We start from the raw sequence: 26,927 nt of genomic DNA on the forward strand, positions 1-26,927 counted from the left end.
AGCAAGGAATAACCTTTTTGACTTCAACTGCAGCAATTTCTTGCTGGACCCATCCCCGAAAACAAGGGAATTAAAAGCAAAAATGAACTATTAGGACCTCGCCAAGATAAAAAGCTTCTGCACTGCAAAGGAAACAATCAACAACACTAAAAGGCAACCTACAGAATGGGAAAAGATGTTTGCAAATGATATATTAGATAAAGGATTAGTATAGAAAACTCATGAAGGAAACTGAAGAAGATACAAAGATATGGAAAAACATTCCGTGCTCATGGATTGGAAGAATAAATATTGTTTAAATGTCAGTACTACCCAAAGCAATCTACACCTTCAATGCAATCTCAATCAAAATTGCACCAGCATTCTTCTCAAAGCAAGACCAAAAAATCCTACAATTTGTATGGAATCACAAAAGACTCTGAATAGCCAAAGTAATGTTGATAAAGAAAACCAAAGTGGGAGGCATCACAATTCCAGCTGTAATCATTACCAGCTACATCATTACAGCTGTAATCATTACAGCTACAAAGCTGTAATCATTACCAGCTGTAATCAATACAGTATGGTATTGGCACAAAAACAGACACATAGACCAATGGAATAGAAAAGAGTCCCCAGAATTAGACCCACAAATGTATGGCCAACTAATCTTTGACAAAGCAGGAGGGAGTATCCAATGGAAAAATGACAGTCTCTTTAGCAAATGGTGCTGGGAGAACTGGACAGCACCATTTGCTGCATTTGCTTCACATGCAGAAGAATGAAACTGGGCCACTTTCTTATACCATACACAAAAATAAACTCAAAATGGATGAAAGACCTAAATGTGAGACAGAAAACCATCAAAACCCTAGAGGAGAAAACAGGCAGCAATTCTCTGATCTCAGCCATAGCAAGTTCTTACTTGACATGTCTCTGAAGGCAAGGGGAAAAAAACCAAAATTGATCTATTGGGAACTCATCAAGATAAAAAGCTTCTGCACTGCAAAGGAAACAATCAACAAAACTAAAAGTCAACCAACAGAATGGGAGAAGATATTTGCAAATGACATACTGGATAAAGGCTTAGTAGCCAACCAAAGAACTACCAAACTCAACACCTGAAAAACAAATTATCCAGTGAAGAAATAGGCAGAAGACATGAATAGACATTTTTCCAAAGAAGACATCCAGATGGCCAATGGACACATGAAAAGATGCTCAACATCACTAATCATCAGGGAAACACAAATCAAAAGCACACTGAGATACCACCTTACACTGGTCAGAGTGGCTAATATTAACAACTCAGGAAACAATAGATGTTGGCGCAGGATGTGGAGAAATGGGAACCCTCTTGCGCTGTTGTTGGGATTGCAAACTGGTGTAGCCTCTCTGGAAAAGTGTGGAGGTTCCTCAAAAAATTAAAAATAGAAGTACCCTATGACCCAGCAATAGCAATACTAGGAATTTATCCAAAGGATACAGGAGTGCTGATTCATAGGGGCACATGTACCCCAATGTTTATAGCAGTGCTTTCAACAATAGTCAAATTATGGATGGATTCCAAATGTCCATCAACTGATGAATGGATAAAGAAGATGTGGTTTATATATACAATGGAATACTAGTTGGCAATGAGAAAGAATGAAATCCTGACATTTGCAACAATGTGGATGGAACTGGAGGGTATTATGCTGAGTGAAATAAGTCTGTTAGAGAAAGACAGATATCATATTTTCACTCATATGTGGAACTTGAGAAACTTAACACAAGACCATGGTGTAAGGGAAGGGGAAAAATAGTTTCAAACAGAGAGGGAGGTAAACCATATGAGACTCTTAAATACAGAGAACAAACTGAGGGCTGATAAGCACTGGAGAGAGGGGCAAGGAAGAGGGGATACCAGGTGATGGGCATTGAGGAGGGCACTTTTTGGGGTGAGCACTAGGTGTTGTACGTGAGTGATGAATCATGGGAATCTATCCCCAAAGCCAAGAGCACATTGTATATAATGTATGTTAGCTAACTTGACAATAAATTATAACAAAAAAAAAAAAAGAAAGAAAGAAAGAAAGAACCAGAAGACCATTGAACTTCTCATTAACAGTGCTTTAATGGTAGAATACAATAAAACCATGTTTTAAAGATCAAAGAGAAATTATTTTGAATCTTTAATTATATACCCAGCTAAACTATAATCCAGAGCAACGGCCAGATAAAAACATTTTCAAACACACAAGCACTCAGCGAGTTTACTTGATATGCACTGTTTCTGAAATTGTTACTGTCATATCCAGACAAAAATATAGGCTCTAAGAAAGAGAAGAGTAAACTCAAAAGTTCACTGAAAGGAATTCTTAGGATGATAGTTGGTCAGTAGGTCTAGAACAGCTGGTATATATTTAAACATGATTTTCTAATCTTTTAATGCAGATCAATTTAGCTTTTAACCTCTGTTCAATTTAAGCATCAGGTCTATATTTCATATCTAAAAGTATAAATAAAAATAAATCTACTTTAGGCCTCTATTCATAACTGTTTAAAGAATGGCAATTTTACTTTACTTTAAATACATAGCCCAGATGAAATTTTTAGGCATTAATTCTGCTGGTATGTATACAGAGGTACCTCAGATGTTCTGAATGTGATATTATGTCCCAATTAAGCAATGTACTCAACTCAACTGTCATCTGCACACTGAAACCCAGAACAAATTGATAAATGGGTTTTTAGTTATTATAAGTGCTGCAATTAAGAAGTATGAATAATGGGGGCACCTGGGTGGCTCAGTCAGTTAAGCATCCAACTTCAGCTCAGGTCATGATCTCACAGTGCATGGGTTCGAGCCCCGTGTCGGGTTCTGTGCTGACAGATCAGAGCCTGGAGCCTGCTTCAGATCCTGTGTCTTCCTCTCTCTCTGCCCCTCCCCCTCTCACACTTTGACTGTCTCTCTCTCTCTCAAAATAAATATACATTTCAAAGAAAAAAAAAAGAAGTATGAATACTGGTTGACTAAGCATTCCACCTTCATGAGGAAGTAAGTAAACAAATGTGCCAAAATTAATCTAATGAATTTTTATTGTAGTATTCAGTGTATTCATTCAAGAAATACTTGAGGCATTTATCATTTAGAAAAAGTAAAAGAAAGAAAGAGAACAGTCTAAATACAGAAAAGTAAGTTATGGTATAAAGAAAATTATATTCATACATTTTGTCATTAAGGTTGATGATGGCATAGAAATATATTTGTTAAAAATGAGATGTCTCCTAATACACATTTAATGGAGAAAAGCAAGTTACAAGATGTTATATGATCTCTTTTATATAGACAGGTAACGAAAGATTCGTCGATAAACAAAGTATCTTCTTCCGGGTTAGCCACAGTTTTTCTATCCTTCTGGATTTGTCCTTCTCTTGAGACCATCTCTTCCAGGGCATCAGGATCTAATTTCTTGTCCCCACCCCTCTTGAGGGTGCCCTTCCTCTAGCACATCTTGGATAAAGACAGTTACCACATAATTATGCCCATATCACTCTTTACTGCTCCCTCCCTCCATGCCTCTGCTAGATCACTCAGGCTTCTCCTCATTTGCTGCCATTTTAGTATTACAATCCCTTCCTTCTCTAAAGAGCATTAACATTAAGTTTTTACATCAAAGATTTGAGAGGCACCTGGCAGGCTTAGTCAGGAGACAGTGCCAACTCTTTATCTCAGAGTCGTGGGTTTGAGCCCCACATTGGGTAAAGAAGTTACTTAAATAAATAAAACTTAAAAAAAAAAAGATTTGAAAGTATGGAGAGAATTACAGTTGAGGAAATAATCTATTTATTTTATTTTAATTTTTTAAACATTTATTTATTTGAGACAGAGAGAGACAGAGCATGAATGGGGAAGGGTCAGAGAGAGAGGGAGACACAGAATCTGAAACAGGCTCCAGGCTCTGAGCTGTCAGCACAGAGCCCAACGCGGAGGTCCAACTCACAGACCCCGAGATCATGACCTGAATTGAAGTCGGCCGCTTAACCGACTGAGCCACCCAGGTGCCCCAGAGGAAATAATCTATTTTAAATATGACAACTCCATGACACCTAGAATATACTGTCCCAATCTCTTCCATATAAAACTGCTTTCCTATTATGTTCTTCTGTGGGTATTATTCTATAGTGCTGTTATTTAGAATCATTTCTCCTTAAAGCAGCGTGTCTAAAACTGGTTTTAAAATATATTTTCACAATCTGGTGAAGTGTGTGAACCCTTTCTCAGAATAAGACTTTTTAATGCATGGTAAGAATACCATGCATGGTAAGAATAGGATTGCAAAGAAAACCAGTTATATTGAAATAGTTTCAACAAGGGACCTCTTGATTGTAAAGTCAATTAGATCCTTCTATTTCCACTTCCCAGTCCATTCAGCTTTTCTAGTTGACAGAAACAATGTCAAAATTTCTGTTTCTTCTTTATGTATAGCCATTTAGCCAGTTATGTTTATCAAATGCTGTCCATCTAGACTGAGGTTAGAAGCCTCTCCTCTTTCACAGACAAATAACAAGCTAAGGAGTTTTCCCAAAAGAAAGATGTTCAATTCTTTACCTAAGAAGAATGCTTTCCAAGGCCAAACTACATATATATACGTATATATATATATATATACACACACACACACATATATATATATACACGTATATGTATGTATTTACATACATACATATGTATATATGTATATACATACATACATATATACGTATGTATATACGTATATACGTATATATATATATACACACACACACATATATATACACGTATATGTATGTATGTACGTACATACATATGTATGTATACATATGTACGTATGTACATACATACAAACATATGCATATACGTATATATATATGATATTATGTCCTAATTAAGCAATGTACTCAACTGTCATCTGCACATTTAAACCCAGAACAAATTGATAAATTTATATATATGTGCATATATATATATGTATATATATATATATATATAGTCCTCTGTCCTCTTTCTCCTTCTCTTCAACAGAGGGTAGATATATTTCAACAGTTAGGATGATAATAAAAGATATAATTTTATTTTCTTCTCTTCTGTACTTTACAAAGGATGTTTCTTACATCGAACAATACTGCTTATAAAAAATGAGGAAAAGAAAAAAATTAAAGAAGTTCCACAACTACCTGTATGTTAGGTTTTTATTACTTGTGTTTATTAGCCTTGTTTGGGACACTTTTGCACAGTGCCAACAACTAATGCCTAAACTATGGAAGAACACTGTTGGATTCTGAAGGCTCAGGGTGACTGTCACTGTAGATTCTGAATTATGTTGGGTGCTGCTGCATACGATTTTGAATAAATACATTTTTATATCAATGTATCTTGAGGCCGGATGATGAGACCAATTGCAATGGATCCTAGTTATTTAAAACTAGATGTGGAGGAAACATCCAGGAGAAAGTGATGGAGGATTCACAATTCATCCACATGAGTCAATCCCATGTATAGACGAATATTTTTGCTATTTAAGAAGATAGATATCCCATCGTCTTGGCCTTGGTACAAGCAGCACATCTGGGAACCGTTCACATGGAATTATTACCTAGCAGCTGTGTCTAGAAGGGATTCTGATCGTGAAAAGAATTAAAGGTAGAGTATTTTGAGTCCTTTTACTTTGCACAGCTGGCCAAAAGCATCTGACTTGACCATGTGTGAGCTTGAGAAGCTCTGGTCAAAAACTCATATTGAATGTTTATAGACAGTTTTGGAGAAGTTTTTCTTGAGTTAGTCTTCTAGAATGATTTGAATAAGTCTATTGCCATTTCAAGCTCTATTCACCTTGCAAAAAGAGCCACATCATTATTTCTCACTCTGATCCAGTTTACGTTCTGAAAAGTCTGACGACAGGAACATTATCTGCTCTGCCACCATTAAGCTTCAGCACCATTAAGAGAATGTGCACTATTGAGGAAGCCATGGAATCAATTTTGAAAATTAATCATAAAGCTTGGCAGGTGTCTTTTTAAGAAAGTGGTTTTCAAACCGTGTTTCTTGGAGACAGAGTATTGCATGCGGATGCAATTCATTTTATGTTTGCAAGAACTGCTTATATTTTTGTTTAAATAGACAAAGTTATTAAAATCCATGTCTACAAATTTTATTACCCACTTTTCCCTTAATTTACCACACTCAAGCCCTCATAATCTTTGCATCACTGAACTTACCCAAGTTGAGCCCATCAACAACTCCAACATTGTAAATCCAATACTCAATTTTCTGACTTCATTATAACTGCCCCTTTTAGGTAATTTGACAGACAAACACTCTCCTTAAAGCCTGACTTGAACTTGGCTTCTTCATTTGCTTTCTGGGATACCACACATTGACTTGTCAGTCTAATCCTTTGGCTTCTTTTCTTCTTCCTGCATTCAAACCATGCTAGCACTCCAAGCTCACTATTAGGGCCTGTTCTCTATCTACACTTTTTCTGGAGAATCTGATAAATTCTTATGACATCTAATTTGATACGTTAATAACTCCCAGATTTATACTTCCAGATTGAATCCCTCCCCTGCACTCCAATCTTATTAGTCCAATTTCTCAATAATATCTCCTCTTGACTGACAAATTGACATTTCAGATTCAATGTCTACTAAATTAGAATTATGATTAAAACCCTAAGTTTTTACCATTTTGCATACATCAATCCATTCTTCCTCACAGTGCTTATTTCCAAATACTCCATCAGTTAATGCCAACCTTACTCATTCTGTTTTGCAAGCCCCAAACTTAGGAGTTATGGTTGATTTCTCATTTTTCCTCATCTTCCTATAGTGTCAGGTCCACCTTCAACATCTATTCTGAATCTGATTGACAATCTCTAGTCATTTCTATATCTCCATCCTAGACCAATCATGAACTCTTGCAAGGACTCCTGAAGTCCCATAAATGATATTGTTCTATTCTCGCTTTTATTTATTTATTTATTTATTATTTTTTTTTTTTAATTTTTTTTTTCAACGTTTATTTATTTTTGGGACAGAGAGAGACAGAGCATGAACGGGGGAGGGGCAGAGAGAGAGGGAGACACAGCATCGGAAACAGGCTCCAGGCTCCGAGCCATCAGCCCAGAGCCTGACGCGGGGCTCGAACTCACGGACCGCGAGATCGTGACCTGGCTGAAGTCGGACGCTTAACCGACTGCGCCACCCAGGCGCCCCTATTCTCGCTTTTAAAATAACATGCCACAGAGCTGCTATATTTACCTTAAAATATATCTTAATATTTAAATATATTAATAAATATATATTTATTTAAATATATATAAGATATAGTAAGATACATCTTAATATTTATCTTAAATATTAAAAAAATATTGTATCAACTTGTATTGCAGATTTCAGTGATTTGCTCTTAAAAAATAAAATTGAAAGTTTTACTGTGTCTAAGTCTAAGTAGACCTTAAACACTTTACATGATCTGACTGCAGTCTATTCTTCTCCAACTTCATCTATTATTGCGTTCATTCTCTAGATTCTAGGATTACCGACTTATTTCTGCTTCAACTTTTGAGCTCATTTTATACACACTGTGCTCCCTTTGCTCGCAACATTATTCCCTTATGTATTTGAATTATTAAGTTCATCTTGCTGTTAGAGTCTTGAACATCTTTCCTGGGCATCCAGGATAAAGTGTCCACCTTCATTTCTTTCTAGCACACTGTATTTTTCTCAGAACATTTTTCTCTTTTCTCTCTCTTTTGCCTTTATTTGTCCATGCGTTTATTTTTGCATTGGGCAGTTTTCTCACTCTCCCTTTTGCCTTTTTTTTTCTTCTTGGGCATTTCTCTGCCTCTTTTCAGAAGCAGAAAGCTAAATTTCTCCTATTTGCTAAAGTAGAATAATTCTGTCCTCTGTAGCCTCTCCTCTGACTTAAGACTCAAAATCTTATAATTACTCCTTATACGGGGCCTGTCCTTTTATTTTTTAATGTTTATTTATTTTTTTGAGAGTGGGAGAGAGAGAGAGAGAAAGAGAGCGAGCAGGGGAGGTGCAGAGAGAGAGGGAGACAGAAGATCCCAAGCAGGATCTGTGCTCTCAGCACAGAGCCAGATGTGGGGTTTGATCTCAGGAAATGTGAGATCATTACCTGAGCCGAAAATCAAGACATGGATGCTTAACCTACTGAGCCCCGCTGGTGCCCCCAGGGCCTGTCCTTTTTTCCAGCACTGTGCTAAGTATTTTACTTGTTTTCCCTTTGATTTTCACAACTATTCCAACATTATATAGTCACTGTATTACAGATGGGAAACCGAAGCTTGGACTGGTACAGTAACTTCTCTGTGGTCACCAAACTAACAGGTGGCAGAGCAAATATTCACCTCCTGCTGCTCCAGCACATATTGTACTGTCTGCACTCCTTCCTCATCGCCCTACCTGTTCCTCAATCTGGTTAATTTCTTTAAGTCTCTGGCTCATCTGGGAGGAAGGTATCTTGTCTTGTCATCGGATTAAAAGAGATCATTGTCCAAAGTGAGTACTTAGGCTTAGTCCTTCAAAATAATACTTTCATTTTCAGCAGTATATCCTTGAACAAGGAGATCGTTCTTTGTCTACTCCGTTTTGACTCCCCAGAGCCTCACACAGCATCCTTCCATTCGGACCTACCCCAGCGCAAAAAGAATTCGAGCAAGAAAATTGACACCCAATTCTGAAAGGCTCAGGGACTTGAACTGTATGTTATCTGTTCCTCCTGTAAATCCATTATAAAGCTAGTCCTATCCTACAAGCTTTGGAGAAAATTTAAAAAAATAAAGATGAATAATAAACATTGCTTAATTTTGCATAGAACCACCATAATTTAACTCTATTCCTAGTTTTCGAGGAATCATTCCTAATTCAAATTCTAAATCCGTAGTTTCCGAGATTTTTTTTTTACCTTTTGCAGAATCTTATCATCTACTGTATTTAATGTTTTGAAGTTAATTACTATACCCACTTGAGATCAGAACACTTTGTAGAGTATTTTTCAGAACTATTTTGATGTTCTATTAATTAAGTCTCAGGTCCACATGGAAACAAAATGGTTTGCTAAAATATTTATCCCTTCCATTTAATATTTATTAAACAGAATATGCATTAAGCAGCTTAATAGTTCTTATTAGTAATATTTTAGATACAAAAATTTAAATAAGATATAGTTCATGTTTCATTTATTTTTAAACAGTTTCACCAAGGTCCTAAATATTTGCTGAAGGAAGACACAAATGATAATAGTTAGCTCTGAGCTCTTGCTTTCCCTGATTTAATTCAGTATAGACAGAAATCCTCTCCTTATCTAACACCAGGAAGTTTCATATGCCATCTTGTTTAAACAGGCATAACAGGTATATTGCTTGTGTTAAAATGATAAATTTTAAATATATACAGGTTAAATTTTATAACAGTTGCTTAAATGATTCTTTTAACAAAAGTGAAAAAAATCTTTATTGTTTTCTTTAAACAATAAATTTGACCAAAAAATTTTTTTTCCCTTTACTCCCTGTGCTATTCATACATAAATGGTAATTGTTTTCCCTTCTTACCCTCAACCCCACTTTGGTTTCTCTCTTCTGTGGCCCAACTTATTTTACTTTGATCTCAGCTTGGAGCTGAGGAGATATCATCAAAGACCAGCAGGGGTTGTTCCAGTGATGTTGATGGTGGCAGGAGTGGCCTGAAATGTGTCAGAGCTCTGGATTAGATCCCGAGAAAGACTCTGGATAAAGATTAGACAGGATCTCCCTTTGTCAATATGAGCCGGGCTTATTTCCAAAAATTTGCAATAACTCTAAGTGCACTGGATCACTGTCTTCAACTATGACAAATTATGGGTGAATGAAAGAAGATGATGATTATGTATGTTTGACAAGAATCACAAACAGTGGATTCTGTGTCCAAATAGCCCGGGGGAAGACCTGGGCTGTCCAGATCCTCCTGTATTCATGATACTTTCAGATATATTTAGCACATTGCCTAGAATATGGTAGGCATTCCAAAAATGTCTCTAGACTGATTTAGAAACCTATTTGTGTGACTGCTTTATCAAAGCAACAAATTGGCAGTTCTTGATATTTTTTTAAGAATGGAGGAAAAGGAATGAGAACAGAAGAGAGAAATAGTGATCAGCCTAGGAAAGATGTTGGCTTGTCACTATACTTAACTAAATTCTTCAGACGTGAGATGGTCTAGTGACTGCTTTAGGAATAAAAGGACACAAATTTGGACAGGTTTCCAGAATCAACAGGGTGGTTTTCAGTGCCTCTGCTTGCCCAGGCCACGTGGTGGTGGGCTGAAATCCGAGAACCTGCAAAGGCACCTGCACTGAAAACTGTCAGTGATCTCATACACAGAGTCAGTGGTTAGCCTTAGACTTAGGTTGCGTTCAGAACGCAGAGAGAAGTTGCATAGAAATCCCAACTGAGAATTCCCAGAAGCATGTTTTAGGCAAAGAAGAGCTGAGTATTTTAGTGGAGACATCTATTAAATGGATAGGCTTTAAAAAAGATTGAATTATAGATTACAAATGAATTTTTCTCCTGGCCTTGTCCTTGATCCCTTCATTACTTTAATCAAGACCCTTAATTCGTGGGTGCCTCAGTTTCCTCATCACTATAGCCAGGTGATTAAGTTAAATTACCTTTCAGTGTTCCTTCCATTTCCATTGTGTGAATCATTTTAGAAATCAGGTTTAAAAGCGTCTAATAGACTGGTTTTGTCTAGAGAATAAAAATACTCTCTTATGGCTTCACAGCTGTGCAGTGTAAAAATTACCCTGAGTCTTCTTATGTTAGATGATCTAGTCTGACCTCATCAGAAAATACCTTTTAAAATAGACCTCTCTAATGTCAAGAAAGACTTGAAGATATTTATGTTTTCCTTTTTAAATTTTAATACACTTTTCTCTAACACTCAGTTTATCAAGTTGATTATATTATAATTACTAATCTAAAAGATAGTATGGTTTTTGTTTTTGTTTTTTTTTTATATTTGTCTCAATTTCTATTTTTCCTTCCATATGGAGTTTTCTGACCTGGATGTTTGATAGGCTGACAATGATGAAATTAAATTAAGAATTATTTTTCTGCTTTTTCAAAAATGAATATTTAAAGCCTCTAAGGGGAAATAGATATTACTGAAACAACAGGGGAAAATCAGATTAATACAATCCCAATCATATGCAAACCAACATTGTTCAGAAAATCGAGATGAGGAAAGGATTTTTTATTTAAATTTTCTGTCACTTAAATTTGTTTTCTATTACTTGGAATTTCCAGGCATCTCTAATTCTAACATTTTAGAAATAGTTGCAGGTATTTGATGGGTGCTGTAGTTACCTTTGACTTTGACATGACAAACAATGGTAAGCACCACTTTTATTCTTTTAGATGTATTGTAAAAGAAACCTCAAGAAATAATTTTAGAATGAAAATTGCCAAGGAAAGATGGGAATAATTAACAATTGAATTCTATAAAATCAGTCAACATATGATAATGACTCTCCACCTCTCCTTTTTTATTCTGTTACATATTTAAATATAACTTTAGAGAATTTTGTTTAAAAAATCAATGTGTTTATCACCTAAAAGACATGTTAATATTTTGTATAGTTACTACAGCTCACTTCCTCCTATCTCACAAGTACACCGGAAGATCCCTGTATTCACTACCTCAATTTCATTTCTTCCCTCCTCAGAAATAAGAATTCTGAAGCTGCTGTTTAATTTTTCCATTAGTGTCTTTTTTCTTTAACTACACGCATATGTATACATAAACCATAAATCGAGTTGTGTTTAAGAGTTTAATCATTCCATATATGTATTGTTTTGTAACTTGTTTACTTCCTTCAAGATTATTCATGTATGCAGATGCATTTAGCTTTAATTCATTAATTATGATTGTCGTTATGTAGTAGTAACTTAAATAAATATACCACATTATTTCATTCATTGCATGTATTAATTTACTAGGGCAGCTGTGACAAAGTACCACAATGGGGTGGCTTCAACAACAGACATTTATTTTCCACGCTTCTGGAGACTTGAAGTCAGAGATCAAGGTGTCAGCAGATTTGGGTTCTTCTGAAGAAGACCCAACCCCTGACGGCTTACAGATGGCTGTCATCTCTCTGTATCACATGGTCTTCTGTCTGTAACTGCTCCTATCTGTTGTTTAAATTTTTTTTTTCAATGTTTATTTATTTTTGACAGAGAGAGAGAGACAGAGCATGAACGGGGGAGGGGCAGAGAGAGAGGGAGACACAGAATCGGAAACAGGCTCCAGGCTCCGAGCCATCAGCCCAGAGCCCGACGCGGGGCTCGAACTCACGGACCGCGAGATCGTGACCTGGCTGAAGTCGGACGCTTAACGACTGCGCCACCCAGGTGCCCCTCCTATCTGTTGTTTAGAAGGACCAGTCATAGTGAATTAGGGGCCACTCCCACTGACATCATTTTATCTTAATTACCTCTTTCGAGATGTGTCTCCAAATACAGTCCCACCATTCTGAGGTTATGGGAGTTAGGACTTCAAAATACAATTTTGAGGAGACGCAATTTGGTCTCTAACATCCTATTAAAAAGTAGTCATATCCTTTCCTAAGTTTTGCTTTGAAAAATCATATTGCAAGAAAATCCTTGTGAAGGTTTTATCAAAGCTCCTCTGGCTCCACGTTCTCACCAGTGTCTAGTGTGGCCAAGCTTTTTATGTTTTGCTCGGTGTGATACATGGGAAGTGACAACTTATTCTGGCTTTCATTTCTTATCGGATAATTTAAGAACTTTTTTATCCATATATTTATTGTCTGTTTGGTTTCCACATCTCTGAATTGCATCTTAATATTCCATTTTTTCAGTTACGTTGTTTTCTTAGTGGCTTGGAAGACTTCATGAACTATTTTATACACTGTCATTTTTGTTCGCAAATATTTTCTTCCAATTTGTGGCTTACATTTTTATCTTAATTATATCTTTCTATATATAGACATTTTATTTAGAGATAATGTATATATAACTCAAAGACGATTTTATGTAGTATTTTTCCAAATATTATCTTCAGGACCCCTTCAGATGTAACCTTAGGAAGAAGATAGAGTCAGTAGACTGAAATTAGGAGAGAATAACTAAAAAAGGATTTATTTTATTTATTACACAGCGCAGTAAGGTGTTCTTAATTCTACAATCACCACTGATAGACAAAAACTCTAAGGTAACTAAGAAAGTTCTATTTCTGGACTGATGAAGTGAGAGTCTATCAAACCCGAACATCCTATAGATGGCAAGTATAAATGCAATAGTAAGTAAAAATAACAGCCATGGAAGCAGTAGACAATAAGTGAAACTGAGATACTGGAGCAGAGTAAACACTTGAAAGTAGCTATATATTAATGAACTACCCATTTTTATGACTTTTAGCTTCAGGGCAAGGCAAAGTTAGCTCTATAAAGGGCAATTACAACTACAAAGATACACTTGCAGTTTCTCTGGCCTGAAAAATCAGAGGACAGAATTCAGGGTAACTACAGCCAATGGAAAAGAAGAAAGGAATTTTAGAAAAGAGCGACATAGAGAGAGCGATCCAAATTCTGTGTAAAATACTATCAAATATTTGCCTTACCTTTGAGGCACACATGCCAGGAATTCATAAAGAGCCCATATAATAAAAATAAAGAACTGAATTGAGATTTCAAGTGTTCCCAGAAGACAGAGGTTGAAGTTTGAATTTTAATCAAGTTAATACCTGCTTAAAAAAAAAGTAGCATTCTTCAAAGGAATAAAACAAAATCCAGAGGCTCTGCAACATAGCATTTATAATTTCTCTACAAATGAAGAAACAGGAAAATGTGACAAATTCTCATGAAAAAAAGACAAGTACCAAAGACTACTCTTGAGATGACAAACTGAAATTAGCAAAAAAGATTTGAAAACAGTTATCATATGGGATGCCTGGATGGTTCAGTTGGTTAAGTGTCCAACTCTTGATTTTGGCTGTCATGATCTCAAAGTTCATGAGATCAATCCCCACATCAGGCTCTGCACTGCAAAGCCTGCTTGGGATTTTATCTCTCCCCCTCCTGCTGCTTCTCCTCCCTCTCCCACCCCCACCAACATAGATAAATAAACATTTAAAAAAGCAGCTACTATGACTCTACTCAAGGACCTAAATGCAAATATGTATATAATGAATGAAAATATAGGAAACCTCAATACATAAATTTTAAACAATCAAAATTTTAGGACTGTAAGTATAATATGTAAAATAACAAATTAACTGGGTGGGTTTCATAGTAGAAGAGAGATTACAGAAGAAAATTAATTCCCTTGAAGATAGAGAGTAGACATTATCTATCTGAATGAGAAAAGATAATTGAAAAAATGCAAAGCTTCAGGGATATGTGGGACAATTGTAAATGGTCTAGCATATGTCTAGCTGAAATCTCAGAAAGACAGATGAAGGAGAAATCAGTAAAGATAATCCAGAGAAAAATGGCCAACAGTTTCCAAAATTGCAAACTCATAGAGATTCAGGAGGTCAGAAAATCCCAAAGAAGATAAATAAAAATAAAACCACAACTCAGCATGTCACAGTTAAAGTGTGAAAACCAGTGATAGACATTACATTTTAATAGCAGCCATAGGAAAAAAAAATGATATGTTAATATATAGTGGAAAAGTTCAGATGTCTAAAATCTCATTAAAAAAATTTAAAAAACAACAACAACTATGAATCCAGAAGACTGTGGAATATTTTTAAGGTACAGAAGAGAAAAAAATCCTGACAACCCAGAATATTGTATTATTCCATCAAAAATATCCTTCAGGGGGCACCTGGGTGACTCAGTTGGTTAAGCGACCATATTTTGATCTCAGCTCAGGTCATAATCTCCCAGTCCATGAGTCTGAGCCCTACATTGGGCTCTGTGCTGACAGCATGGAGCCTGCTTGGGATTCTCTCTCTCATCCTCTCTCTCTGCCCCTTCCCCACTAGTGCTCTCTCTCTTTCTCTAAATAAATACACATTTTTTTAAAAAGGTTACAAAAATATCCTTCAAGAATGAAAACTACATAATAGCATTTTCATGTAAAAGAAAACAAAGAGGGAACTTCTGCTTCCAGGAGAATGAAGGGGACACATTTTCCCCTATTCCTTCCACTTAGTGCAACTGAAAACTCTGGACATAATCAATCAGTGATTTCATCCCTGAAAGATGGAGAGAAGAAAATCAGACTCGCTTGGAACCTCAGAGCCCAAGGAATGGCACTGCAGTTGGTTCCCTGGGTTTTCTTTTTGCTTCATATATCCCAGATATGGAGCTGAAGAATGTGGAAACTCAGAAGCATCAAGGGGAGTGGACAAAAAAAAATCCTAATAAAAGCCTGCTTCCTCTATCTAAAAGACCAGAAAAAAGGACAACATAACAAGACAGAGAACTTTGAGATGATAACTTCCTAGCCAGCCAAACCCCACAGAAAAAGACTGTGGCCCCGCTCTTAACCACATCAGAAACGCCAAAAAGCAGAAGGTGGACTTCCATTCTTTCTAGGCTATAAAGAATTGCTTTATCCCTTCCCTATCTCCTTGTAGAATATCAGAAAAGGCCAAGTAGGGAACCAGAGTTTTTATCTGCTGAACAGTAATACACAATCCACCCACCCCCATGTATCAGTAGAGACCACATGGGGCAGCTGGAAATAATGAGGTCTCCCATTTCTATCTGAGGTGGTATACAAGAGGGTTAGTGAGAGTCTGGACTTTTACCACAGTGACAGAGAGGCAACCCACCTCAACAGGGTCAGTGGAGGCCACATGGGGAGCTGGAACTCTCATTCTTGCCCAGCAAATGTGAGGACGTCAAGTGGGAAACCTGGACTTCTAGCCCCACTGGCAGTAAGAAGGTGGTGCCATTCCCCATTCCCTGCAGCATGGTGTCAGAGGTCACCACGTGAAACAAGCATGGCGTCAGCACACCACCTGAAACAAGATTCCCAGAACTTGCAGAGTCACAAAATGTGCAGACCTCAGGTGAAAATCACTTGTCATACCATGAATGAATGAATTACGAAAGATAATCAACAGATGCCAACACCAAGATGACAGAGACGTCAGAATTAACTAATAAGATTTTAAAGCAGCCATTATCAAAATGCTTCAATGACTGATTATGATCATGCTTGAAATAAATGAAAAAATAGAAAGTCTCCTTAAAGAAATAAAACATTTTTAAAAATGGAAATGTAAACTTTTTTTAAATGTTTGTTTTTGAGAGAGATAGAGAGACAGAGCACAAGCGGAGGAGGGGCAGAGAGAGAGGGAGACACAGAATCGGAAGCAGGCTCCAGGCTCCGAGCTGTCAGCACAGAGCCCAACGGGGGGCTCAAACCCATGAACCGTGAGATCATGACCAGAGCCAAAGTCAGACACTTAACCAACTGAGCCGCCCAGGCGCCCCCAAAAGGGAAATTGTAGAACAGAAAAATACAATATCATAAAACCAAACAAAACGTCCCATAGGTAGGCCCAACAGCAGAATGTTAGAAACACAGGAAAGAGACTCAGTTAACTCTATAAATATTAAAGACTATGCCTTCTTGTTAATTTCTTTAAAAGGCAAGTATATATATATATATATATATATACATATATATATACATATACATATGTATATGTATATATATACATATACATATGTATATGTATACATATACATATGCCAGGAATTCATAAAGAGCCCATATAATAAAAATAAAGAACTGAATTGAGATTTCAAGTGTTCCCAGAAGACAGAGGTTGAAGTTTGAATTTTAATCAAGTTAATAGCCTGCTTAAAAAAAAAGTAGCATTCTTCAAAGGAATAAAACAAAATCCAGAAGCTCTGCAACATAGCATTTATAATTTCTCTACAAATGAAGAAACAGGAAAATGTGACAAATTCTCATGAAAAAAAGACAAGTACCAAAGACTACTCTTGAGATGACAAACTGAAATTAGCAAAAAAGATATATATATATATATATATATATATATATATATATATACTTGTCTTTTAAAGAAATTAACAAGAAGGCAGTATTCAGTATAGGTATGTGTGTATATATATATATAGGTATGTGTATGTGTATATATATATATGTATATACATATGTATGTATGTGTATATATATGTATATATATACATACATGTATATACATATATATATATACACATACACATACCTATATATATATATATATATATATATATATACACACACAATACCTATACTGAATTTCAGATATTTTGTTTAAAAAAATGTACAAGTGCTGGCTTTGAATTATATTCCTTCAGAGATCAGTTTTTCCCTGACAGTAACCGTTAGGGTATAGGTGACTTGAATTAATCACAGACTGAGATGACTGTTGCTGGGTTGCAGGCTCTGTGCAGATTGATTTATTTCTAGCTTGTGCTTTTCTCTCCCACATCGTAATCTTTCATGGGTCTAAACTGAAAGCCCGGAGTGTTTACCAAAACTTCTCCTTGGCACCTCCAAGCGACATTTTTTTTTCCCCACACAAGAACTCTGCCTGGCTTTCTGGCCTTGGTAGTCATTTTCTACTTGGTGTCTTCCCTTCTCTTCTCTTTGAAGCTTTGGTTTAGGCAAATATCTTGAAGAGAGAAAAACATACCCATTATGGGGCTTTCTTCTCTGTGGTTCCCTTGTCTGTGGGATCTGCCTGCTTTGGTAGCCCTGAATTGTAGTTTTGTTTCCACAACTTTGTGGGAGTGCTAAAAACTCCAGCCTATGACTTTCTTGGAGAGAAAGAAGTGACAGAGCAGGTCCCCAAGCATCTCAATCTATTTTCCTTCTCATAGTGACATGGGCCCCTCAAGTTATGGCTGTCTTATTTGATTGCTAATGACCGCACCTACCTGGTATGTTTGTGTTGCCATCTTTCTTGTTGTTCTACGCAACATTTAAAGGTTTTCTTGGCCAGTGGGTTGGTTTGATACAAGCTACTCTGTCCCTGCTTAAATCAGAAATCCTAATGCCAATATTTATGCTAATAATAACAGGAAAGAATTACAGGAGGCTGATTTATGAAATGTATATGAAATACATCAAGGGGTTTTATTAGACCACAAACAACATGACCAAATATTTTCTTGGTTTTAATATAAGTATGTGTCCGAGTCAGGGAAAAAAAAGATACCGATGAGGCTCAGAGACTAAAAAATTCAAAGTTTTTACACCTCACTAAGATGGTAAGAGACTAATGAAATTATATAATGGAAGAAATATCTGAATGCATGGAGGGTGTTTGGCCTGCCTGTAGGAGTAATTATAGGTAAAAGTTAGGAGTGGAATTAAAGAAAGCTTTGTTTGAAGGCTGTAATGGGGAAGATGTAGAAAATGATCTGACTTGATCTGTACATCCAGAAAATTCAGGAACACAGATTTTGCTTAAATTGAACATTGAAACTTCTGGCCCATAGGGCTATCCAAAAAGCCCTGAACTCTTCCAGAAAGCAAGTCCCTTAATATTCAAGGTTATGTTAGATGACCACAGGCACAATGTTATAGACAACATTTTTTTTCCCATTAAGTGGTGAGTTGCATTAAAATAGAAAATCAACAACAAAAATAATCATTTCTTTATTGAGAGTGAATTACATGTCTGGTGCTCTATACAGACCTTTCTTAAATGCATTTAATCCTTATAAGTGCAAATGCCTTTATTATTTTCACTTTACAAATGAGAAAACAGGCACGGAGCATAAATAATTAGGGTCACACAGGTAGCCAGAAACTGAAAAAGAACTTAATCCCGGGCAACCCATCTCCAGAGACCACACTCTGATGTGTCACACTATATTGTCAAAGTGAAGATTTTTTTTTTCAAGCCTTTAAATTGTCCAGAAATAGACGGGGTATAAACAATGCACAACCATATGAACAATGCATATTTTATTTATTTACCATTAGGATAATACTGCAAATAACATAAATTAATACAGTCATGGGTTCCAGGTTACTTGTTATGTGCTTTATCTAATGAAACAGTATAAGAATCAAGGGTATGCTGATAGAGTTTATTTTCTAAATAATACAAACATACAAGGAGGTATACAATACTACAATGATAAATAAAATTTACCTGTGTGTGTATGTGTGTGTGTGTAAAATAAATTTATCAAGCATGTAGCGGTTTTATGTCTTTATGTAGCATTATATAAATAGTAGTGGACTTGATAGAACTTTGAAATGTCATTAAATACCACTTTCATGCCTATTTTGACTACACTGGCAGATTTATTACAATAAGTTAAAAAAAAACATGCTTTCAGAACTTGCCAGGCAAAAGATTCTAAAGTCCTTTTTGTTATCCAAATGATTGTTTTTATAACCTTTGTCAGAATGTTCTCCCTTATTTATAATTGGAATTCTTCTATGGAAACCACAGCCATATTCCTCTACTGCTATCCCGAATGCAGGCAGGTTTCATCCATTATATGATTGGACCGATTTGATGCTGGTCCACAAAAGTGGACCATTTCCTACTGCCATTTTGTTATAATACTTTGTGAGTAATCCTTCAGATGTTGAAGAATCAATCGTTAATTTTGCCTCTTATGATTAGTGTGAGGATCCACATAGAAATTATTTTAACCAAAAGTAAGCATTAGACTTACTATTTTTGAAAGGTTATCAAAATAACATTAAGAAGTGCTATTCTACCTCAGTGCAATTATGACAGCTGACCCCCTTAATTAACTCTGTAACTACATTTCATATTTTCTCATAAAGCCTTTGACACAAATATTTCAGGGTCTGATTTAAAGTCTATTTTTCTCTTTTACTTTTAAAGTCTTCAAAGGAGTCTGGAATTTCAGAAAACTGTCAAAATGTGTTGAAACATATTTAAAAGAATGCGTATTTTTATAGATTGGCATAGTTTGTACACGCTATTTTCCAGGTTTTCAGCTACATAGAAAATAAGAAAGGCTCTGTGTGGGGGAAATACCATAGTTGTCACAGGGCAAAGGGGACTCTCCAGTATCTTTGACTTTTCTCCAGGAGAAATTAAGAGAAGAATTCATCAAATGCTAATGTTAAGGACTCAGAAACTGGAATGTTTGTCCAGAGCCCCAGGCCTCAGAGCAAATGCTCTTACGCTGCTGGGCTCCAGGGGAAGACTGAAGCCAAAGTCAACATGAGCAGAAACTCCATCTGACTGATGCTGTGGAAACAGCTGTAACCACTTAGCTGGAAAACCACCTCAGATTCCTCTCCCAGAAAACACTGATGACATGGGAGATGGGGAGCAGGAAAGCTCTGTCAGGGTCTCTTTTCAGCTGTGGTCAGAAAAAAATACTTTCTTTCCCTGAAAACTGTAAATAGATGGTTTCAGTCCTGGTCATAATAAACCACCAAAAAGGGGGGAAAAAAAGAAAGAAAGAAAGAAAGAAAGAAAGAAAGAAAGAAAGAAAGAAAGAAAGAAAGAAAGAAAGACACAAACAAACAAAACAAACAAAAAAACCTAGGTCTTTTCCTTAAATTAGCTCATGTCTCCTCCTTTCTTTGCATATTAATCAGTATTTGGCTTAAGTTATTTTTTATGTGGATTTTTTTGGGTAAAAACCCATTTGATCTTGGGTTCATCTTCTAAATGAAATTGGATAGTATTCAGAATAGCATTAAAGGCCAACTTGCCTTATGAATGTTTAATTTTAATAAGTTTTCAATTTGTAAGCATAGCTATAATTCTTTCAGTCGAGATTTTATTTTCCTCTTATTGTTCGTCCTGGTGGCTTTTGTTAAATGGTTTCTAGGAAGAAATAGAAAATATTACATGAAACAACGAATAGATTTTTATCCAATCTTGGGAAAGTGCATTTCTTCCCTTGCAATGACCGTCTTAAAAACTACCATGGTCTTCTAATGAAGAGCTATGGGTAAAGGAGGTAAGAAACGTCAGAAATAGGAACAACGAAGGGGAAAAGAGAAGCCAAGATAGCATTATTGCACTTTGGAACATTCTCAATGTTATAAAATGGCACATAGCCAAAGTATGCAATGTTGACAGTAAGGCATCTGACTGGACAAAATCGAGTGTTATTTATAAATATACATCCTCAAAAAATTAATTTGTCTACCTGTTTAGATACCTATTTAATTATTTACATTTCATAATGTGATAAATTTAATTCTGGACTCACGTCTCAACATATAAATTATTAAAATAAATGATAAACTTTAAGTATGATTTTTAAAGTGACTTGCATTAGGGAGCACCCTACTTATAAAGTAACTAGTATCATTCTAAAATGATGATATCTCAAAAGCAAGGTGAATTCTACTCATGTGTTCACCAAACATTTGTTGTGCGTAGGCAATATTCTAGGCCGACAATATAGCAGTAAACACAGCAGACTCCTTTCCCTCATGGAAATTATATCTAGTAGGGATGCACTTTGTAATTAGAGAAATAAATATATTATGGGTCAGGTTTTGATAACTGTTATTGTGAGAAATAAAGGAATGGCTGGTTAAGTCACACTGAGGCTGGCACCTGCTATTTTATATAAGGTTCTCAGGAACAGCTTCTCTAAAAAAAAAGTTACGTAGAAGCAAAGACAGGAAATAAGATGGGGAATCATGTCATGTGTCTATTGGTCAGAAAAATGTCTCAGACAAAGAGCAAAACAAGGGCAAAGTGTAAAGGTGCTGCACTTACTTGGGAAAGTGCAGCTGACCAGTTTGGCTAGACAAACAGGATGGAGGGAGACTGGTAGGACAGCGGGTTGTGGGGATCAGAGCAAAAAGGGCCTTGCGGGCACCTGGCTTTTGGTCTGAGATGCAAGCATCTGGAGAGCTTTGAGCAGAAGAGTGGCCCGATTTAACAGGAGTTTCAACGGGATCCCTCTGGCCTCTGTGTGCATAATAGAATAGGAGGCAAAGGTAGAAGAGAAGAATCACAGGTAGAAGGGAGGAGAGGCTTGGAGCAGAATTGTGGCAATGTGAAAAAGTAAGAAATGGTTGTATCTTGAAATTATTTTGAAAGTAGAACCCATAGGATGTGCTCATGATTTAAAGAGGATTCAGGGTTGACTCCACAAAAATTTTGATCTGAGCAACTGCAAAACTAGATGGAAGACTTTTGAGGGACTAAATTACTTTGGAAATGTCAGGAGATCCCTCAAATGTCTCAAATGCCTAAAAGACTGCAGACGAGACAAGTATATGCAAGTTGATATTAGGGAGAGGCATAAAGCTTTCAGGTCTGGGTGAGAGGAATAAAGTAGAAATAGCTAATGATTGATTCTGCATAGGGAATTAATTCAAGGTACTGAGCCAAGAAATGGACAAAAAATTTGCTAGAAGAGGAACAGTGTATCAGGAGATTTCCCAGGAGTAGAATGATAGATTTTCCAAGGCCAGGCTATCTTCTGAAAGCCAGAGTATTTACTTAAAGATGTGGAGACAACTGATACGGTATGGAGGGTTCCAGCAAAAGACATCCAATCACTAATCTCCTAGTCAACAGTGGAATGTAGCTGCTCAGAAGCATACAGGATAACACTGTGCTGTGATCAAGGGCTCTGGCAACATTCAGATGAAAATCCTGCCTCTGCCACTTATAATTTGTATGAACTTGGGCAAGATATGTGACCGTCCTAAGCCTGCGTTCCTTCATCTTTTAAAATAGTGGTTGGAGAATTAAATGAGGTAATGACTATAAAATTCATAGCACAGTGCTTGTCTTAGAATAAATTCCAGGGAATATTATCTGTATCACCACCAGCCTTCAGAGATGTATCTGAGCAGGAGCGAGATTTCAGTGATCGGGCCCCGGTAGGCTAGATAGAGCAAAGAGCATACAAATCTCCCTTCACCAGCGTGAAAAAGAACAGCTGCTTCCCATATGGTAATAAGATGTTTGGAATTTTTTATGTTATTGCTTTTTTTTTTTTTATGTCTGCTGACTTGTCACCCAAAAAGGCTAAAACACCTCAGATGTAAATGTCATGGTTTTTCACTTCTTGGAAGAATTTGAAATGAATGTGTGTTAAAAGTATTGCCTTAAAACAACAGAAGTGTGGTTATAATTTTCTTATCAAAGTAGTTATTGTTGTGGAATTAAAGATTTTTTCATCTCAAAAGCTTTATTATGCCATATTTTGTATTGTATATTTAATTACCTACTGTTTTATAAGTTTATAATTTATATATTGTAATGCATATATGTAATCCTATGTGCACAGTAAAATTCCTAAGTGACTATGCAACAGAATGCTAAGACTGGTTATGCCTTGGTGGTTATGGATAATTTTTCATTAAAGTATATTTTCACAAATTTTCTATAGTTTTTTTTGTAATATAATTTTACCAAAATTAACAGCTATGTTCACAGCTAGTCAGAATAAGATGTATGCTTATGCCCGATCTTATTAACAAATTGGCAAAATATTGAACTCCCAATCAAAAGTGCACAGATGAAGTTTTATTTCTCAGAGGAAGACAATTTAGGTCTTTTCTCTGAGATGGGGTAATAGTCCTGCAAGGTTCTTTGTGAAAAAATACTGTAAAAGCTACTCATTAAGTACTGGCTTTATTAAATACCCATTCATTCACTTACATTAAATAGGAGTCAAAAGTGGTCTTAAATGCATAAGGAAATGGATCAGAGTATTAAATAAGATGTAATTGACTAATTAAATCTTGACCTATTTTGTAGGGTTTGAGTTATTCTGTTTCTTATGTTCTCTCAAATCAGAAAACCTCTAAACATCCTTACAAAAATTAATTTAATAATGACTAAATATTAGATTATCTACCTAGTCAATGTTAGTCCTAGTATTTTTTGAATAACTGAATAATGTCCACTTGTTCCTATAAAAGTTGGTCTCACTTCCATCTATAGATTATTAAGTGATCTAGTCAATCTCTTAAGCACCATCTGGCAATTTCTAGGCAGGGATAATTGGTGAAAAGCAAAAACTTATTGTGCTTCATGGATCCCGCGTGCATCTCCTGAAGCTGTCTGCAAAGATATTGTTTCTATTCTAAACCTCATAAAGCTTCAGAGCTTATCAAATTTCAGATAGTGGTGACTATCTGAAAAACCTCACCTTGTTTAGTATTTTTGCTAAATAAAACGACTTAGCCTTTAGCAACTGGCAACAGCTATAAATGTCTGTAAAAACATACATAAGACTTTTCTAATGTTGGGTTTTACTCACATTACGTCTAGCTAGCTAGCAGGAAAACTCATTTAGTAATCTGTAAGCTTCATGGAAACTTGTTGTTCAATGTATCTAGAGAAAATATCATTCAACCCTAAGAAGCCTTAGGAATAAGATGCTATCAAATCCTACATGCAGGTCTGAACATATTAAAGTGCTCTGTGGATGCCAATAAGCATGACGCGAGATAACAAAAAAGCAGGTACCTTTATGTCCAAGGCAAGTTTATCCACATAAATTTTAGTGAGAGTCATGGCTGCTAATTAAGGCCAACTCTTAAGGCCAAACATAGTTGGCCTTCATCAATCCACCTGATTCAGTACAGCTGTTTCCTAAGGGAAACTGGAGGCATGTAATTTGTTCTCACAGGATTTGAATTCTGTCTTATTTATTTGTGATAGATCTTTGGGTTTAGAGGTTACATAACCATATGTTTATAATACCATTAATTGACCACATAATTTATCTATTACTGACCATGCAAATAATTTTTAGGGACTATTTCAATAAAAAAATATTAAAAAGCCCTCTTAATGATCTAAAATGTAAGTATCCCAAATGCCTTAAATTGGATCATGTAGGAAACTACAGAAATCACATTGTTTTGCATTTCTGGATTTGGCCACAAGCCACAATTTGAGAACACTCAGGAAGAATTAGCCATGCTGACTTTGCCATGAACAACACAATCCAAAGAGTACTTTCCTGAAACTTTAAAAATTGTTTGGCAAGGAGAAGGGGGGGGGGACGGTGGAATATAATTCAGAAGGTGATCTAGCTGAAACAGGTGAGAAATACACTTGAAAGAAAACTGGGTACTTTTGCGATTTGAACCTAGGAATACCATGATACATAATACAGGCTTATGGAAGGTATTATCTTGCAAACAAGATGTTTTGGTTCCAGGATGATATAAAGTTTGAATAATAACAGCCAGATTCCATTATTATTAAAACTATTCTCTTTCCACAGTTACAATTGGATTAGAGCCCAAAATTCCAGAGCAGTGTGACCTAGGAGAAATAGTATGTAGAAATGGAGCATTGGCTGCTTAAGAAGATGATAAGAAGGACATAAGTTTAAGTTTATATGAAATTCACATTCTAACCAACTTCTTTTCTTTACCATCCTGCTATCTTCTGTGGAGCTCAAAAAATTTTAGGATTTTTGACTCAGTGCCCGTTAAAAAATAATAATAAAATACAAGTTAAAAACGTTTTCCTCAAAGTTTTAACAAAAGGAATGTTGCCTTTATAGCTGTCAAATGTGGAGCTTACCCATATGTTCCAATGCATACAACTCAATACCACTCAAAATATTCCTGGAGACTACTTTACAGAATTTCATTCATTATAACAACATTAGAGAAACTCTTTCTTTCCCCACCCCCTCACTTTCTTTCTTTGCTATAACACTGAAATACTTTGTCACTTATACTTTTGTTTAAATGAATTTTGGCTCCTTCCAAAAATTAATCCTCTTTCTTCAACACATGACCATTCACCACTAAGTAAAATTAAGAGAAAAAAAGAAAAAGAAAAAGAAATGTTTTTCAGACATAAAAGGAAATCCAGTAAGAGTAGTGGGAACTTATAATGATAACCACATCCCCACTGAGCTGTTACAAAACCGAACTGAAATAGAACTCATTTGGAGCTGTTTTAAAAACTTGCTTCTATTACTTTATAGTCCAGTCTCATAAATCTAGAGATTAAGGACCCAATCTTTCTTTTGTTTGATCACCTGATCATAGAAGTTGTGCTCACTACATGTGTGGGCACGAAGGAAATCAGACACACAAGTAACCCTCTTGTTTTGTGTTTATGATAGTTGTCAATTTTAATGATAAGACAATAGCATATTTAGAAAGATATTCAGACAAATAAAAACAGAATTCTGTATAAAATAATCACCCAGGAAGATTATTGTTGGATGACCAGTCAAGCCACATGGATGATTATGATTACTCTGAATGGCTGGCTGGCTTTTAGGTAGTGAAAGGCATGTTCTGTAGGGTTTCAGTCCCAGCCCTTTGGTTTCCTAGCTATGTGATCTGAAACAAGTCCCTCATATTCTCTATGCCTTAGTTTCCCCATCTGTAAAGTGGGGGTAATAATAATAAGACCCACTAGAGTTGTAAAGACCTCATGAGATAACACATGTGAAGCACTCACAACAGTCTGGAGTATTCATAGGTGCTCTACACATATTACCTACTGTACAATTGCTATTATACCCAAATAGTTGGTTATAAATGAGAACAAATATTGTTTTGAAAACAACTAAAACAAAAATATAGAAAATGTATATTCATGCTGAATAACATGCAGAGAAGAATAATGGCACTTATGTATCTTTAAGTATCTAAACACATTTTATGATTAAGCCTTCTTGGTGAATTCTAGTTAGTTCATTAAGATACTGAGAGTTTCTCGACATTCAAGTGTTTTGGTACTTAATGGAACCCAAATATTTGATGAATTCTGGTATGTAAAAGGTATGAAATGTTTTAAATGATGTCCTATAGAACTGTAATTCATATATGCAACAACAATGGTAATGACAGCTACAAATTAATTGAGGGCCTATAATATGCATGACACTGTTCTTGGCACTTAACATGAAATAGTTTATTTAGTCTTTTTAACAACCCTATGAGATGGATACTATTTTT

General features: G+C 35.9%; 1 long non-coding RNA gene across 1 annotated transcript; it reads right to left on the minus strand.

Moving 5' to 3' along the window:
- Positions 1–807: 807 nt before the first annotated feature.
- Positions 808–26,548, minus strand: LOC115513396. Its single transcript, XR_003968678.1, has 4 exons — positions 26,534–26,548; positions 16,573–16,582; positions 2,166–2,169; positions 808–915 (listed from the first exon to the last, which is right to left on the minus strand). It is a non-coding gene; the product is annotated as an uncharacterized LOC115513396 (long non-coding RNA).
- Between the last annotated feature and the right edge of the window lie 379 nt (positions 26,549–26,927).

This window comes from Lynx canadensis, chromosome B2, assembly GCF_007474595.2.
Source record: "Lynx canadensis isolate LIC74 chromosome B2, mLynCan4.pri.v2, whole genome shotgun sequence".
Taxonomy (NCBI): Eukaryota; Metazoa; Chordata; class Mammalia; order Carnivora; family Felidae; genus Lynx; species Lynx canadensis.